Source organism: Nicotiana tabacum, chromosome 19, assembly GCF_000715075.1.
Source record: "Nicotiana tabacum cultivar K326 chromosome 19, ASM71507v2, whole genome shotgun sequence".
Taxonomy (NCBI): Eukaryota; Viridiplantae; Streptophyta; class Magnoliopsida; order Solanales; family Solanaceae; genus Nicotiana; species Nicotiana tabacum.
The window spans coordinates 137,055,825-137,075,168 of NC_134098.1; the positions used below are offsets into that span (position 1 = coordinate 137,055,825).

Consider the following 19,344-nt stretch of genomic DNA (forward strand, 5'->3'; position numbering starts at 1 on the left):
TCCTTTTACTCTACTTTCATCTCCAATTAACCTACATATAAAATAGACTCCATTACGCGCAAATAAAGTCTAGTTTATCATTAAAGCATACAAAAAGCAAGGCAAATAATGTACTAAAATATAGAATTATAGCCCCACATCAATACCCGACACTTAAACATTGCTCATCCTCGAGCAATCAAACTACACTTATAGACACAACCTTTTTAAGCAATTCCCTTAACTCATCACACCAAGAATCTTTAAAATAGTCTAAGCATAAAGGTGTAACATCCTCACCTCAAGATTTGACTCATACATACCATGCCTTATTCACAATTCACTTACTTACTCTAACATGATGGTCAATGACACTTCCTTTCCTTTATGAATCACCTGCCCTCACCCAACAAAGAGCTTAGTTCCACACACAATGAATTTTAAGAACGTAGGAACTCAATATAGGAAAAATTCACTCGCTCTCAGAAATCACATATATATGCCACAAATGATGTACCATAGGCTTGCCCGTAGTGTAAGACTCTACTAATCGAACTCATTCAGTCTAGGATCAAGTAGAACTTTAATTGGTTGTACTGTAGGCTGCGGGTCGGGTATGATACATTTGGATATGAGTGACTACACCTCCCTTAAGCATTTTAATACATACACTTTAATACTACAACTCGTACTTATGTTAAACCAGAATTCCACCTTTACTTCAATTTATATTACCCCATACTTCTTTAAGCACAAGTATATCACTAGCCACCACCATCAAGAATTATTTTTTTCATACAATACAACTATTTTTTTTCTTTTTCTTTCAATCCAGGTGGCTTTTATTGACATATTTTTTTTAAATTTCAAACGGTGCACCTTTCTTCTTATTTCATTTGTTCCATTCAAAAGCCAAATTGCCACCCCACACTTTAACTTTTACATAATTCATCACAATTCAAGTACTCATGAGAGGTGACAAGGTTCAAATATAGGGTCGATTCAAACAAAAGGGTACGACTTGTAATGTGGTTACCAAAGAAACAGGATTATAGGCTCAAAGGGGTTAACCACGTTATATGACATTCGGGCGGGTAAACTCTATATATCTGGCTCAACAAAGAAATGCCTATATCACTTCCCAGACTGAACAAAACTACCATTTCGCTTTGCACACACGCGGGGCAAGCTCTAGACATAAAATGCAATACACTGAATACATACAAACCTCACACAGACATGGCATATAACTCACTCAGGATTGGGTTCATCACGATACTCCAGTCAGAGCAGTCAAGCAAATTTAAAAATCTACTATTTCAGGTACTTATACTAGAGTCAAAAACTGAGCCTAAGCGTCACAACCAGAGTACTAACTATTCTCAAGGCATAACAAAGTTAAGAGATATCGCTGCAATTCAATTCATAGCCGAGTGATTTCTACTCCTAAAAATTAAAACTAACTATACCCGGTTCAAATAAAACCCTTGGAAAAGAATCGCGGCCCAAATAAAAACCAAGGAGGAATTACTACACTACCTACAAGAAAATCATTTTTTTTCTTTAGACTTAATTCCCTCAAGAAAACCGTCTAAGAGATCCATCGTCGGGAAGAGTCCAATATTTTTTTAATTTTTTTTAAAAAAAACTAAGACCTAACTAAAAAATTTTAACTAAAACAAGACTAGTATTTACAAGATACCACCCCACACTTATTTCTCATGCAATGTCCTTAGTGCATACACAAAATGACAAAACAAGAAAAAAAATTAGTAGGGTGTAGGAAAACTCCCTGATCAAGCCACGTCATCGCCATCCTCCTCTGAGGCTGCCCACTCCTCCTCTTCTGCTTCCTCATCCTCATCATCATTATCATAGTCATCTGACTGCTTCGGATCGGCCTCAGACTGCTCAGGTATGTTGACATCCTCATCGTCTGGGAGCCTGTATCCATCACCACGCCCAACCAGCTGCTGAGCATAAGCATTGAGCGGGAACCCTTGGTCCAATATGTCCCTCTCCTCTGTAGTGGCCGTCCGCTGATCCGAAGTTACAGGTTCATCATCCCATATAAATGGGCCATAAAACTGTCATCGCGAGCATTGCGCTCGGCACCTATCAGTGATAGCATCGCAGTCTCCTCCTTCACCCGGATACTGGTAATGTCCATTAGTCTTAGGGGTTGATCAATGATGTGATCGAATGCTAGCTCCTCTTCAACCTCTTCATGTCTCAAAAAATGAGTTAACATATTTGCAAATGGAATTTGATCGATCCTCTTACTAGTTCTTACTAGAGATATCTGGTATTCACCCTCTGACCCGTCATGAGGAAATATAGCACACACGTCCTCTCACGGCTAATAAGCGTATCATGATTGCAAGGTAGGAGCCGTATATTAATCAGTTTCACCCATACTTGAGCCTCTGCCCTCATCTTCTTCTTGGGGAATTTTCTGTGCCAATTTGTTTTCTTATCCCAAACCCAAGCTTCCATCGAATTGACACCACAAAGAGTGTGTCTCAGCTCTCGATATGTAGGACAGGCGATGAAGTAGTCCAATGGCTCCTGAGGTACATCCGGAGCACCTAAGAAATTATATATTACCGTGGCTGAAAAATCTATCAACCGTCCACGAATTGGCACTAGCTGTTCAGGATCCTTTGGATCAAACCCGACATAGAATTCCCGAATCAAATTGAGATTTATATCCCCTATATTTTTGAACACATAAATCAACCCCAACTCCTTGATGCCTCTCCAAATCGCTTGGTATTTGGCTTGCAGGCGACTCTCATGAATAGCAGCTTCTGGATGTACATGTTTTGGCCTACAATGCCTGTACCAATCCTTAGTGTGTGGGGGTATGCTTTTGAGTCCAAACTCCCGCTGTCCTTGAGGTTGTGTACGAGTGGCTACGATAGGTGCCACTGCTCTCAGTCTTTCACCTTGACTAGAAGTAGCTTCCCCTCCCCCTTTCTCTACTTCTGAGGAGGTATGGAAGTAGCTTTAGCCTTAGATGGAGCAGTGGATGTGGCTTTGTCTTTACCAGTGTCTTTTCTTGGAGGCATATTTGTACCTACACAAGTGAGCATAAATTAGTTTAAGCAGTATTGCAACCTCTCAAAACATGGTCTTGCCACCCACACTTAGAGTTTAACACATGATTATCAATAGTTTTCGAGGTTGCTCAGACTTCACCTCATCGTTTCTTTGTATGAGAATCAAGCAATGGCACATGGGTGCTTCCTCCAATTTTGAAGCATCGGGATACCAGTGAGCCACCCCACACTTAAGCTTTTAAAGTGGTGCACGACTACATAGCACTAGTCTGATAATCTCGGAGACTCGGGCTCCAATGGGGACAAAGAATGCCTTTGAGGCATTATAACAAACACTTAGCAAGCACTAGTGCCATGTGAGTGCTTGTAGGGGTGAGGGATTGCCTCACCCTCCCAAATCGGCTTGGGAGTTCCATACTACCACTTGTTCACACAATAGCAACACCATTACTATGAGGTTCATGGGATTGGGAAACACAAACACATGGTTATAATGAAGAACAACCCTAAAAGATTGTGTCCAATGTCATGCATTCACCCAACTCGAAATTGCCAAAGAGTAGAGATAGAAACCATACCTTAGATGATTAAGAGAATGGATTTGCCTTTGAATTATTGTTGCAAGTGAAGGAAATAGCAGAAGATTGCTTGTCTTCAATGGAGTTGTGAGGGGGAGGGTTTGGTAGTGTTCTGCGTGAGTGTGTGAGGGTGTGTTTTGTGAACAGTGGGGTTTGTGTGGGAGGAGAAGAGGAAAATTGGGGCGTGCAGTGTGTTTTCTTTTAGGCGTGGGCGTTTTAAGTTATGTTTTTAAGAGGGGGGAATTAAAGGAAAACAAAACAAAAAGAAAAAAACTAACCTGGCGACGCGAGCTCTCAGGCGAGAGACATACCTGGCGAGCCGAGTTCATAGGCGAGCTCAGAGGCATGCGACGCGAGGGATTCCGCGTGATGTGTCTCGCTATAACCCATGCGAGGTGAGCTCCTTAGCGAGCTCAATACCTGGCGTCGCATGGCTTAACGCCTGCCCCAGCTCGCTGGAGACCAGGCAATGCGAGATACTACGTACGACTTGCTGAAATCACCTGCAAACATGTTAGTTCCTAACAACGAAAAGAAAAATTCTAACTACACTAAAACTCAACTACGAATTTGTTTGCCTCCCAACGAGCGCCTTAGTTAACGTCACGGTATGACAAATACAACATTACAATGGGTTTCCTCCCATGAAGCACCTGATTAAACGTCGCGGCACGACGCAGGTAATCGCACTTAAGGCTCACTTAACATTGGTGGCTCGAGCAAATGAGTCACCGACACTACTTTCGCATTATACATGCCCAAATAATGTTTTAACTTGTGCCCATTGACTCTGAACGTGCGAGAGTCATTTTCTGCAGCAATCTTTACGGCTCCGGTGGGGTGAATCTCTACCACATGAAATGGTCCTAACCATCTTGACTTCAATTTGCCTGAAAACAGCCTCAATCTCGAATTGAATAATAATACCCTGTCTCCCGGCTTAAAATTTTGCTCAAGAATATTTTTGTCGTACACCAGTTTCATTCTTTCCTTGTATAACTTTGTACTCTCAAAAGCATAGTACTGAAACTCGTCATGTTCATGCAACTTTGTGACTCTACTAGTTCCAGCGGCTTCCACGTCCAGATTTAATTGACGCAACGCCCAGAAGGCTTTATGCTCTAACTCCACCGGCAAGTGACATGCCTTTCCAAACACCAATTTATACGACGACATTCCAATTGGAGTTTTGAATGTAGTGCGGTAAGCCCATAACGCATCGTCCAATTTTCTTGCCCAATCAGTCCGAGTAGCATTTTCAGTTTTGGTTAAAACACTCTTGATTTCTCTGTTTGACACCACGACTTGCCCACTCGTTTGTGGGTGATACGGAGTGGCAACTTTGTGGCGAACACCATATTTCTCCAACAACTTTTCAAAGTCTTGGTTGCAGAAGTGGGTACCCCCATCACTGATGATAGCTCTTGGAGTTCTAAATCGGGTGAAGATATTCTTTCTCAGGAAACCAATAACTGCCTTCGCATCATTTGTAGGAAGTGCGACAGCTTCTACCCATTTCGAGACATAGTCCACCGCTACAAGTATGTACTTGTTATTGTATGAGCTAACAAATGGTCCCATAAAGTCGATTCCCCACACATCAAACACTTCTACCTCTTGGATCGGGTTCATGGGCATCTCATGTCGACGAGAAATATTCCCCGTTCGTTGGTACTCATCACAAGTTTTCACCCAGAAGTGTGCATCTTTAAACAACGCCGACCAATATAAAAACCTGACTCCAACACTTTAGTCGTTGTCCTTACGCCCCCAAAATGTCCTCCATACGGTGAAGCATGACATGCTTGCAAAACAAAAGATTGATCTATCTCGGGAATGCATCTCCGGATCATGTTATCAAAACAAATCCTAAACAGATATGGTTCATCCCAGAAATTCATGCGACAATCACGAAAAAACTTTTCTTTGGCACAGAAGACAAGTCATAAGGAACAATACCGCTTGCCAGGTAATTTGCAATATTTGCATACCATGGTGTAGCATCGAGGCTCATCGCTAAGAGTTGTTCATCCGGGAAAGTCTCCACAATCTCTTCCACCTCAACCTTTTTCTCGGCTCCTTCCATCCTAGACAAGTGATCAGCAATTTGGTTCTCCGTTCCCTTTCGGTCACGGATTTCCAAGTCAAATTCTTGCAGCAATAGCGCCCATTGAATCAGGCGCGGCTTTGACTCCTTCTTCTCAATTAGGTACCTGAGAGTAGCATGGTCAGTATAAACGATTACCTTGAAACCTATCAGGTATGACCTGAATTTGTCAAATATGAACACCACTACTAGCATCTCCTTCTCGGTCGCTGTCTAATTAAGTTGGGCACCACTCAAAGTTCTACTTGCGTAGTATATTGGATGCATGACTTTATCTTTTCGCTGCCCAAGAACTGCTCCCACCGCATAGTCGCTCGCATCACACATCAGCTCAAATGGTTGCCCCAGTCGGGTGCAACTATGATAGGTGTTGTCACCAGCCTCTTCTTTAATTCCTCAAAAGCTACCCTGCAGTCTTCAGAAAATACAAAAGGGTGATTTTTTCAAGCAATTTACACAAGGGGTTGGCAATTTTGGAGAAGACTTTTATAAACCGTCTATAGAAACCGGCATGGCCCAGGAAACTTCTTATTGCTTTGACTAAAGTGGGTGGTGGAAGCTTTTCTATCACATCAACCTTTGCACGATCTACCTCAATGCCCTTACTCAACACTAGGTGCCCCAAGACTATACCTTCATGTACCATGAAATGGCACTTTTCCCAGTTGAGCACCAGATTAGTCTCCACACATCTTTTCAGTACTCTTTTCAAATTCTTTAGGAAATCATTGAATGAGTCTCACACTACTGAGAAATCATCCGTAAAGACCTCCATTATGTCCTCTACCATATCTATGGCCATCATGCACCTTTGAAATGTGGCAGGTGCATTGCATAGGCCGAACGACATTCTCCGAAAAGCGTAGACGCCATATGGACAAGTGAATGGCATTTTCTCTCTATCTTCTGGAGCAATAGAGATCTGGTTATACCCCGAGAATCCATCCAGAAAGCAAAAGTGGGACCTCCCGGCCAGTCTATCTAGCATTTAATCAATGAACAGCAAGGGAAAGTGGTCTTTTCGGGTGGCCTTGTTTAATCTTCTGTAGTCCATACAAATTCGTCATCCCGTGACTGTTCTTGTTGATATCAACTCATTGTTATCGTTTTGCACTACAGTCATCCCACCTTTCTTTGGCACACATTGGACTGGGTTGATACAGTTGCTATCGAAGATGAGGAAAATGATCCCCGCATCTAACCACTTTATCACCTCCTTTTTCACAACTTCCATCATGTTGGTGTTCAGCCTTTTTTGATGTTCTCTGGAAGGTTTGTGGCCATCTTCCAGTAGAATCTTATGCATACAGAAGGCCGGGCTGATACCCTTAATATCTGCAATGGTCCAACCAATTGCAGTTTTTCACTCAAGCAATACCTGCAAAAGTTGTTCTTTCTGCATATCTAACAAACTCGATGAGATAATAACATGTAAAGTTGAGTTAGGTCCTAAGAAAGTAAACCTGAGATGAGGTGGTAGTGGCTTCAGTTCCAACTTTGGTGGCTCTTCTATCGATGGCTTAGCTGGAGGAGTTTTCCTTTCTTCTAAGTGCAAAGGCTCAAATTCGAGCTCTCTTTTCCAAAACCCTTGGCCTTCAAGAGCCAATACCCACTCCACCAAGTCCTCTCCATTTGCTTCATCTAAGTTCATGAGACAGGCTTTAGAAGGTCTTTAGCATTCAAGGTCTCATCTCCCTCCTCCAAAATTACATCCACAGCTTCTATTAGAGAGCAGTTAGCAAATTCACTTGGTCGCTGCATAGATTTCTGCACATTGAATGTTATCTCTTCATCATTTAGTCTCATTTTTAGCTCTCCAGTTTCACAATCAATTAAAGCTCTCCCAGTGGCCAAGAATGGTCTTCCCAAAATTATGGAAATCTCCTCATCAACCCGGCAGTCCAGAATAACAAAATCTGTTGGGAACACAAACTTCCCAACCTGTACTAATACATCATCAAGAATACCTGATGGCCTCTTCAATGTCCGGTCGGCTAGCTATAGTAGCATGGATGTGGGTCTTGCTCTTCTAATGCCTAACCTTTTGTAGATAGCCAAGGGCATCAAGTTTATGCTTGCCCCCAAATCACACAATGCTTTAGCAAAAGCATAGCTGCCTATCGTGCATGGGATTGTGAAACTCCCTGGGTCTGATAACTTCTCAGCTATGAGTCTCGTCATGACTGCACTACAGGTCTGGGTCAATGTAACAGTGGACGGGTCTTGGAAGTCGAATTTGCGAGATATTAAATCTTTCATGATTTTGGCATACCCAGGCATCTCCCGCAAAGCGTCAATCAGTGGAATGTTCACCTGGATTTGTTTCAACATCTCCATGAATTTCTTATTCTGCTCATCCTTCTAATATTTGGCCAATCTCTGTGGGAATGGTGCTGGAGGTCACTTCCGTCTCGTGATTTGAGTTTTGTCTTACTCAGGCACTACTTCTACTATCGTTTCTTGTGCTACCTCAGTCTCCTTCGCAACCTCTTTTTCTTTGCTAGTGCTCTCTTGTGCATGTTGTACCGTCACCTCAGTTAACCCTATTTAATCATCTATCTCAATGGGTACTGGCATAAGTGTTTTCGTAGGTCGGCTTTCGTGAGCAATTTCTTGCTCCAGATCTAGGTCTCTACCATTTCTTAGACTCACTGACATAAGTTGTTTCGGGCCCTGCTCTTTTGGATTAACTTGTGTGTTTGCAGGTAACGTCCCTTGGGGACGATTATTTAGAGCCATCGAAATCTGTACTAATTGAATCTCAATGCCCTTTATCGCTGATTCATGTGAGTCTACTCTCTTTTGCATTTTTCCATTAGACCCAATCAGTTGTCGCAGTATTCCTTTAAGTTCAACAAACCCATCATCTTGTCTCACTATCTGCTGTTGTTGAGGCTGTTGATAAGCTAGTTGCTGATTTTGCTGGTTGTAACTCTGTTTCCTTTGGTATTGCACAACTTGACTCTGTGGTCGCATAACTCCAGGATTGTTGCTGTTATTGTACTGCTGTTGTGCTGGCCTATATTGTTGATTCTGCTGCCCCCAATTCTGACCACCTTGCCGTTGTCCCCCATAGTTGGCCACATAGTTCATATCTTCCTGATAGTGCTGGTTGTCACCTTCCGCACTCCACGAGCATATATATGGTTGGTTAATGCAATGTGTACATAAGCCCCCATTAGTTGCGTCAACTATGTGTACCTGCTGCTTCTGGCCTGATTCATTGATCTTTTTGGTGAGGATACTCATCTGCGTCATTAGAGTGGCCATATTTTCACCTATGGAGTTGTTTGGGTTCAGAGCCACTGAATGCACTACAGGAGTGATCGTAGAGTCTCTTGTCATCCATCCTAAGTTTTGGGCCATTTTGTCAAGTAGGATCTTGCATTCTCTGAATGTTTTGCTCAAAAATGCTCCATCTACTGAAGCATCAACATTGGCCTTTAAGTCGCCTGCCAGTCCCATGTAAAACCTCCACCCCAACATCTGATCTGGAATGCCATGATGTGGACATTTAACCAGCATTCCCTTGAACCTCTCCCACGTTTCTTGTAGTGTTTCTGTTGGTCTCTGCCTGAAGCTCAATATATCATCAATTTGTTTGGCAGTCTTATTGGGTGGGTAGAACTTGTTCAAAATTTACTTGACTAATTCCTCCCAAGTAGTGATGGAGTTTATGTGGAGTGAATTAAGCCAAGTCTGAGCTTCTCCTGTCACCGAGAATGGAAACAATAACAGCTTTTTTGCTTCCGGTGTCACATTAGGTTGCCTTTGCAGAACACATATCGACAGAAAATTCTTTAGATGCTGCTGAGGATCTTCAATGTATGACCCTGAGAACAGTCCCTTATTCTACAACAAATGTAGCATGTTGTTTGTGATTTGAAATGATTCTGCTTGTATCTGAGGGACTGCAATTGCGGTTGTCAGATTTTCGGTGGTGGGTTGTGCCCAGTCATACAATGCTGCTTTTGGCACAAGAGGCATCATACCCTGATTGTTCGGGTCATTCTCATTGTTTCTATTGTTTGGATTTTCTACTCCGTCATCCATGTCTGGTTCGATTTGTTCTGTTAAGTTCTGTTGTTGTTTGCCCTTCTTGTTTGCACGATTCAGTGCCTTGAAAACCTTCTTAGGATCTGATAATGCTTCGAACAATTCACCAGTTCTTGAGGAGTTTCTAGGCATGCACTTGTAACACCCAAGACTACAAACGTTAGAATTTCAATGTATTTGGTTTAAAATGAAGAAAATTGACTACACTAAGAATTCTAGCAATTCTTTTAGTTGCAATTAATAACACCATTAATTCTCCGGCAACGACGCCAAAATTTGATCACACCCAATTATGCCTTGTAAAAAGGACTTAGCGGTAAATATATTCCGGTTAATAAGTCCGGAGTCAAATCCCATAGGGAATTAACCTATTGGACACAGCTACTAGACTCACACAAATTCACGCAATCAATCTTCAGAAATATTTAAGTAACAACTTTGATGTTTACTAACTAAATATCACGTAATGAAAATGCAATAATGAATAACTTACTACGAACGGGGTTGTAGACAAGAATTGGAATGATCTAAGGTTATGATTTCCCCTATTGTCGGAATCCTTTCCGCTACGTTTTCTATAAATTTGCCTAAGTTTCCTCTACCGATCATGAACGCTCTAAGTGTTGTAATTCTCTCCCGAGTAACTACCACAATTTACTAGACATATTCTCCCGAATTACGCTAGCTGGCATTAAGTACGGCTCACTCGGATCACACCAAGATTTCGTTATCCCTAATCCTACCTTTAAACCTTCTGTATTGATCCCTCATATACGTTAGGAGTGATGTTGTTCAACAATTACCTAAATATGCACTCTCTCCAGAGTAATACACACTAAATAGGCACAGTCGATTGAGGGACCTTCAATCAACAACAATAATAATATAGTCAAACAAATAGAGAAAATACTACGACAAATCTATATTAACGTAACAGGAAAATCATCCTCCAATAGGTTCCATCAAAATCCTAGATTAGGAGTTTAGCTACTCATACTCATAGTAATAATATACCAGATGCTTTGCATAATTAAATTACAAAGTAAAGATGAAAGGATGTAGAAATCAATGATTATAACTCCTAACGGTTGTTTCACGAGCTATCCCTGCCACCGCTTGCAAAAACTGCTTCAAAAATGGCGTTTTATGTCTATTTATATGTGTAGGAAAAGACCTAAATGACATAGGCCAAGTTCTAGTCAAAAAAGGAGACGAAATAAGCCTTCAAAGTTCGGAGTGTGCGCGCCTCAGACCTCTCCTCGCGAGGCTTCACGCAAGCAGGACCTCGCGCTAGACCTGGCGTCGCCAGCCTTAATGCGAGGTGGACCTCGCCACCTGCCGCACCTAGACTTCTCCCACGCGAGCTAAAAGGCTCACCCAGCCAGCTCCCACATGAGCTATTAAGCTTGCTTCGCTAGCTTTCTCATTTATCCGCTGCTCACTTCTTTCTTTCTTCTTTTCAACTGTTTTTTAGCACGCTTTAGACTTCAATTATTCCTTTTGCTCTACTTTCATCTCTAATTCACCTACATATAAAATAGACTCCATTACACGCAAATAAAGTGTAGTTTATCATTAAAGCATACAAAATGCAAGGCAAATAATGTACTAAAATATAGAATTATAGCCACACATCAGGCACAAAACAGAAAGTTGAAACATGGTAATGGCGGTTAATAGTAATTGAACTTTTACATAAGAAAATGGAAAATGAGTTGGATCTAGGCTCAAAATTTCTGATTCAATTTCAATGGAAAAGATGAATTTTTGGGTGTGTTTTATGGTGATTTTAGTTAGTTAATGGTAGCTTTGTCATTAAGTAAAAGGCAGGGAAAGAGGCTATGGTGGTTGAAGGTGAAGAGTGGAGATGGACGGAAACCATGGTGGTTTAGAACTTTAGACGGGGAAGATGAGGGGTATAGTTGTAATTTTAATTATTTTATTTTTTAATAAAAATAATGACACATGTCACTGTTTGATTGATGTGTGATATTACACATATTCTGAAAAACTGGTCAAGGAGAAAGCAGTGTGTATTAGATACACTTTGAAAAGGTTAAGTGTGTAATGTGAATTTCATCCGCAAAAAAGTGTGTAACAGAGATTTGTCAGTGATTTCTATTTGGTTTCTTCCTTATTAACCGGCTCTGAGTTCTTTGATGTCGAGAGCGCGGACACCGGGATCACCTCATCAACCGTAAACATTTCTTTTGCGGCCGGCTGCTCTCCGTAAATCGTCTTGATCCCTCTCGGTGTGGGGAACTTCAGTGCCTAGTGTAGTGTTGAGGGTATTGCCCTCATGTTGTGAATCCACGGCCTTACAAATAAAGCATTATATCTCATATCCCCTTCAATCACATAGAACTTCATTTCCTGAATGGTCCCAATGGTGTTCATCGGCAGGGTTATCTCCCCTTTAGTAATTTCGCATGCCATGTTGAATCCGTTTAAAACCAGGATCGCAGACACTATTTGGTCTTGTAGACCCAGCTGCTCTACCACACTCGATATTATGATATTGGCCAAGCTACCTGGATTAATTAACACACGCTTAACTCGAGATTAATTTTTGAGTACAGATATTACCAGTGCATCATTATACGATTGCATGATGCCTTCAGTGTCCTCATCATTGAAAGAGATAGTCCCCTCCGGTATATAATCTCGGGTTCATTTTTCCCTTGTGATGGACACCTTAGTGCGCTTTAGCATTGGTCACTGAGGGACGTCGACTCCACCAATGATCATATTAATGACGTGCTGAGGTTCCTCTTGTTCGGTCTGTTTGTTGGAGTCCCTATTCCTGAGGTGATTTTTGGCTCGATCACTCAGAAATTCCTGGAGGTGCCCGTTATTGAATAATCGGGCCACTTCTTCTATTAGTTATCGGTAGTCCTCAGTCCTGTGACCTGAGTGCCATGATACTTACACATCAGGTTAGGGTCTCTTTGGGTAGGGTCGAACTACAATGGCCGAGGCCACTTGGTATCTTTGATGCGCCCGATGGCAGATACGATACTGGCATCATTGACACTGAAGTTATATTCCGATAATCTCGGTGCCTCTTTGGCCCCGAGTGGCCTGTCAAAACCCCCGACTATTATGGCATCAATCGCTCTTTTGTTCATTCCGTGCAGGGTTGTGTCCAGATCCGCTACCCCTTCGATCCCCGTTATAGGTTGATACCGATCTCTGTTCGTCTTGGTTCATGATAGACGACTCTTTTAGATTTGTCACTAGCTCTGATGGGATAAATGGATCCGGAGGGGGTCCCGAGCTGATCATTCTCGGGGGTGCTCCTGGGATCTGATAAACTTTGGAGTTATAGGTCTCCACTTTTTCGTCGTTGGCTTCAATCTTCTTCTCCCCCGATTCCACCCGCTTCGTCAGTTCCTCAAGCATCTTTATTATTTCGGGATTAGCCCCGGGTTCAACTTCTCCCAGCTTTCCGGTGACTTGTTCATTTCTTTGAGTGTTTTTCCGAGATGGTTCGGGCCCAACTCTGCTGGGGGCGCGGCTTTGGTTCTGCAACTGGGCTATCGCCGCTTGTTGAGCTTGTAACATTTCGAAGATCACCCGCAGATTGATCTTGTCGCCTTCACTGTCGTGCGTACCCCGGGCTATTGATCGGGGTCCTCCGCTAACGTTGTTCTCGAGGTCGGTCGACAGGTTTACATCGATGGCCACATGCAAGTTGGCATCGATCGGGTCCACAACCAGGACCATGTTGGAGTCAACAGGGGACAACTCGTTGCTAGGCACTATATTGTTATTTTCGCCATAGTGGCCAGACTCAACATCAACGTCCAAGTGCGCAGATTGAGAGTTTGACATTCTTAAGTACTGAAATTAAAATCTCAAAGGATAAGCGTAAAACAAAGTGTGTTATGAAAATTTGTATCAAATTACCACTATTATCCTTAGCCCCACGGTGGGCGCCAAGCCGTTTACCCTTAAAAACAGATAACAATTGAATTTATACGCGGTTTTAAGGATATATGGATTAATTCAATACAAGTGATTAATGACATTAGATAATCAAATAAAAGATAAGGTAAGTAGCTAAACCAATGATGATAATGAGTTCGAGCTCGGTTAAAGGCCTAACAAGAAACCTGCCTTCGGTTTCGAGCTAACACTTATCAAGAACTTATGAACGAAAACAAGAACCTTGAATAACTTTCAGAAATATAGAGAACATAAGTATATTGCCTTGGTATGCGTGTTATAGAGTCTGTAATGAATAATTATCTTCCTCTTTATATAGTAGGGAAGTTTTACCCTAGGTACAATTCTAAGAAAGGTAAAAATCTTCCTTTTTGCTAGTCACTGATTTTCTGCCGATACGGATCGAGATTCACGTCGTGATATTCGGTTGGGCACGAATATCACGGCCCTTTGTTAGTCGTGTGCTGTCATGTGATAATATTCTCCGAAATCTTGGGACTCGAACCGGACCCGGGGGACGTGATCTCGATAGCTCCGAGGGCAGGTGTTTTGCTTGGGCCCTGATACGAGAGACTCCTGGCTCTGATTCCGATTCCTTACAGTCACGTCCGTGCTCCGTTTGCCTCACCTGAAAATCAGAGTGCTCATTGGGCTCGGTTGACCCAACGACTTTCCGATGTGATTGACAAGTAGCGGGGCATGGAACAGAGTTTAATTCATCACGACATGAGTTCACCAAGTCTAAGAAAGGGCCGGTCATCCACGAGAAGGGGTAAATTAGGTCAGCCAGCTAAGACCCACTTTTACCTTAAAGATCAAGGTCTGTGAATGAAATGTCCTCTACTTTACCTGTATACACTAATCAAAGGTGAGGCATTTAACTAAATAACCAATATATTCATGGGCGTTGAAAATATATATATATATATATATATATATATATATATATATATATATTCATGGGCTAACTAGCTACTATTCAGAATGAAGCAAAAAAAAATTAGGTGGACCTGTAAGTTTCAAATCATGCCAATTTGGGTTTAATTTAAAGCTCTGAGTTTTTCCACTAATAATAATGGGGGAGGGGGGATTGTCGATTTCTATTTTTTTTTTTTTTTACAGTACTTGCTTATATGTTACACACGTCGCATGTAATTCCAATTGAAATAATAGTTGATAAAATTTCAGCATGGAAAACTATAGTGTATTAAACCAAGAGTAAATGATAAATATATAGGTAAGTCAGAACACTCAGGTAATTTTCGTAGCCAGGGGACCCTAATAATTCAGGAAGTCTAATTTCGGGTCCAAATCTGACTTTATTTGGAAATGAAATATTTATATAAGATGTTTTGCTATAGCATTAGGGGAAGAAAAGTAGAAATAAATACATATAACCAATAAAACACCAACCACTTAAATTAACTGCCTTGGTCTCTCTTAAAAGTCTGCGCCAAATATTTGACTTTAGAGTCGCTTTCTTCCACTAATTAACATACTTTGGCATTATTTTATTTTCTCCATTATCTCCCTTTTCTTTTGAGATTTACTGAAAGTATCTTAAAAAACAATAGTGCTTTGCTTTATGTTTCTAGTAAGATGGTTTTTTTTGTTGTAATATGCGCAAATTTTGGGTGTGTGACAACTGCTAACTATATATCCATACTAACGAAGCTAATTCTGTTTTTAGTACAAACATTTTTTTTTTTGGTTGGGAAAAATCTACTCGAAATACTAATTACTTCCAGTATCAAGCATTGTATAATTTGAATAAGTAATGTGCAAAATTGAAATATATACACTGTCCAGTGTACAATACTTAGCCTTGAAATGTCGATGAAACAACAAAAATAACAGTTCCGAGAACAAGGTTTTCGGACACAACAATGGTGAGATCTAAAAGCAAGAAAGTAAGATTGTATTAAGTTTTGTATAGAATGTAGTATATGTTTAGCCAGAAAATTCGTATATTTTACAATGATAACTGAGCTCACTATTTATAGTTATATCTAGGGAAGGAGGACCTAGGATCGTGCCCTCCTTTAATGCCAATTATGAGGGCCATTGATGAAAATGTAACGGTGAACATAAATGCCAAATTCTCTGTAACGGACCATCACTCTTAATGCTGCACAATATTCCCTATTAAATGCTACCGGGCGCAGAGCATTTAACACCTCTTTATGAACGTTATCCTTTCCGGTAGGGGTGTACAAATGAAACTGACAAACCACACTAACCCGATAATCCAAGTCAAACCGAGAAAAAAAATTCAACTATGGTTGGTTTGATTTGGTTTGGTGTTGGAAAAAAAAAAACCGATCATATTTGGTTTGGTTTGGTTTTAACTAAAAAAAGTCAAACCGAAACCAAACCAACCCGACATTATATATATAGAAATTTTAAATATATTTAATACATAAAAATATTTATTGTAGTATAGTGTATAAATATTTCTTAAGTTTTTTTTCATAGTTTTATCTTTTAACGTATTATTTCAAGTGTGGGCTTATAATTTTTGGATGCTCCAATAAGTTTTATAGTTCATAAATGTTAGTAACTCAAATAAATCCTAAACCAAAATCAAATCAATACTAATGCTAATAAAACATTCAGTTCAATTGTACTATGAATGAAAATAGTATTGGATATCTATTTTTTTTAGTTTTTCCATGGTTTAGATAAAATGTATAACTTATTTTTCTTTTAGTGGTTAGTCATGCAAATAATAGTACTTATTAGTCGTAATTTTAAATTATATTTGTTTTCATTATGACTTATTAATAATATTTATTTTATGCAATTTTATTATTTTTATTTTTGAATATTTTAGTACAATGCCATGATTCATCTCATATTTATGTTATTTTATTGAAAAACACCTTATATTGTTCTGTCTTACTAGGATTAAAGAAATATTTGGAGCACAAATTTTACATTTTGTGCTATGAAGACTTTATGAAAAAAAACCCGAAAATCCAAAAAATTTGAGATTAAAAAATTTGACTTTTATTGGTTTAGTTTGATATTTAGATTTAATAACCCGATACAATTGGTCTGGTTGGGTAATTAAAAAATTCGAACCAACCTGATCTATGTACACTCTACTTTCCGGTGACAAGCGGAATGACTGCGTTCGGTATTCGGCCATCCATGTCTTGGGTTCCACGTGTCTCCCCTTTAGACGACCACGTGTCATATTATATTTCATCATATACACACACAACTATGGGTGTGTTTGATACGAAGGAAAATATTTTCTATTTTTTTCATGTTTGGTTGGCTTAATTATTTTGGAAAATATTTTTCTCATGAACTCATTTTTTTCCAATTGGAGGAAAATATTTTCCCTATCAAGAGAATTTTTTTTTTCAAAATTCTTTTCCAACCTTCCTCCGTTCCCCATCCCCACCAACCCCTACCGCCCCACCCCCATCCCACTCCAACCCCACCCCACCTTCGCCCCACCCCACCTCTATCCCCACCCTAAATAGAAATATTATTAATAATATTTTTTTTTCATGTTATAGATAGAGTATTTTTTTCATTTCAACAAATGAGTATTTTCTTTTCACGATATAAATTTTTTTTTTTTAAACAAAAAAAATACTTTCTTTTCATGATGTAGAAAAAAATATTTTCTTTTATTTCAACAAAATGAGTATTTTCTTTTCATAATGTAGAAAAAATATTTTCTTTCATTTTAACAAAATGAGTACTTTATTTTCATGTTGTAGAAATAGTACTTTCTTTTTCAACAAAAAAAAAGAGTATTTTTTTTAAGTTACGGAGCACAAATTTCAACGTTATTTTTGCGTAAAAAAGTAAAGCAACCCATTAGTTCCTTTGAGTTTGTGTAAATTTGTAGAATAATAATTAAATTCTTGAAAAAAATAGAGTCATGAAAATATTGGGTATCTGGGGGGGGGAGGGGGGGGGGGAGAGCACATGAAACATAGGGACTTAGGGGTAGGGGGTGAGGAGATTAGCGTAAAAAATTATTTTTCTAAAAAATATTTTCTAATCTCTAACCAAACACTAGAAAATATTTTTCGGGAAAAGGTTTTCACTCACCAACCAAACAATTTTCCTTCGTACCAAACACACCCTATGTTTTTGCGGGGTGGAGGTTTTGAATTAAAAAAAAAATCAGGTTGGGGAGAGGCATTAAAAAAACAAAACAAAAACGAGGACAACGAATCAAGCTGCTTCTGGCATTAGAAAACTTAAACTGGTAGGTCGCCTGAATATGCGATCTGCTTATTTAATAGGGATCTTTACACAAATAGCCGGCCATATTAATTATTTATTTTTTCTAGCCATATATATAGATTATATATTAATTATACACAATTATACACATACAATATATAAATTATGCATATATTATACCTCCATCTGCTATTTTTAGTTTAAGTTATTAGGTGGGCGGCTATTTGTGTTAATATTTCTATTTAATATGAGTTTTTCACCAACGTAGTCCATCAGCTAGTGCCCGATGGTTAGGCCCATTTTATGTTTTGTATTAGCCTAAGGCCTTAGGCTCTGGTCCAGATGTCATAAATTAACATTTGAACCCATTGTTTGAGACCCCCAAAAAAGCTTCAAAGCTAGTTGGGATTAGCATATGAATCTTTCCTATTACAATTCACATATCAGGAGTCACCTACCATTGTTTTCTTTCTTTCATCGTCTAGACATTATAGGGAATGATGTTTTTTGTTTGACGAAATCTCCATCTTATTTGTCCTTTTTTCTTTTCTTTTTGCGTTTGAAGTAAGGCAGCGAGAGCTTGAAAAAGACAGCATCTTTTGGAGTCCGTTACGACAAGCGATCCCTAATGAAATGCAGCAGATTACTCGAGGCCACTTAAAATGAAATATTTGATTAGCTAAACTATTTTTCAATTGACATTATTAGATATGGAATTCAATTCCGATTATGTATATTTTGGTAAAGATTTTGTATGGATCAAAATTCGCTCTAGAATATTTGAAATAAGATAATACAAAGGAAAGGGTTCTCGAGCCGCCGTTAGTCGAGATGGATCAGGAAGCAGTAAAGCTCATAGTTGAAGAGTCGACATGAGTCGTGGTCAAGGTGTCAATCATGGTCGAGGTCGAGCATCGTCGATGAAACTGTAACAATTAGTTTTCGAAATAGGGTATTAAAGAGAATATTCTGTGGATATTCTCTGTACATGTACTATTAGAGTTTACTAGGAATATGCCTCATATAAATAGAAAAAAGAGAGAGAATAGAGGCACGTGAGATTCAATTGTAAGAACAACACTTTGAAAATTCATTCTTCACTCAATACAAGACTTTACTTTTCACTAAGATTCTCGTCAGATCCGAGGAATCCTCAATCGTTTGAGGATCTATCGTTCAATCATTGTCAGGTGGAAGGTTCTTTTGTTCCACCTCTTGCTGATTAAATTATTCCTCTTAATTACATGAGTGTCATTATATTATCATTTATTGAATATCATACACACTGCTGCGGTTCTTGATAGTAAAAGACATTTATTACATAGAATCATTATTGTCCTCATAAACGCCATTCAACTACCTTCTCTGATTTACAAGATCTGGGGATATTATTCTTAACTAA

General features: G+C 39.6%; 1 non-coding gene across 1 annotated transcript; it reads left to right on the forward strand.

Moving 5' to 3' along the window:
• The first annotated feature begins 9,222 nt into the window (after nt 1-9,222).
• Nucleotides 9,223-9,329, forward strand: LOC142173931 (small nucleolar RNA R71). The gene has a single exon (XR_012703297.1). It is a non-coding gene; the product is annotated as a small nucleolar RNA R71 (small nucleolar RNA).
• Nucleotides 9,330-19,344: the final 10,015 nt, after the last annotated feature.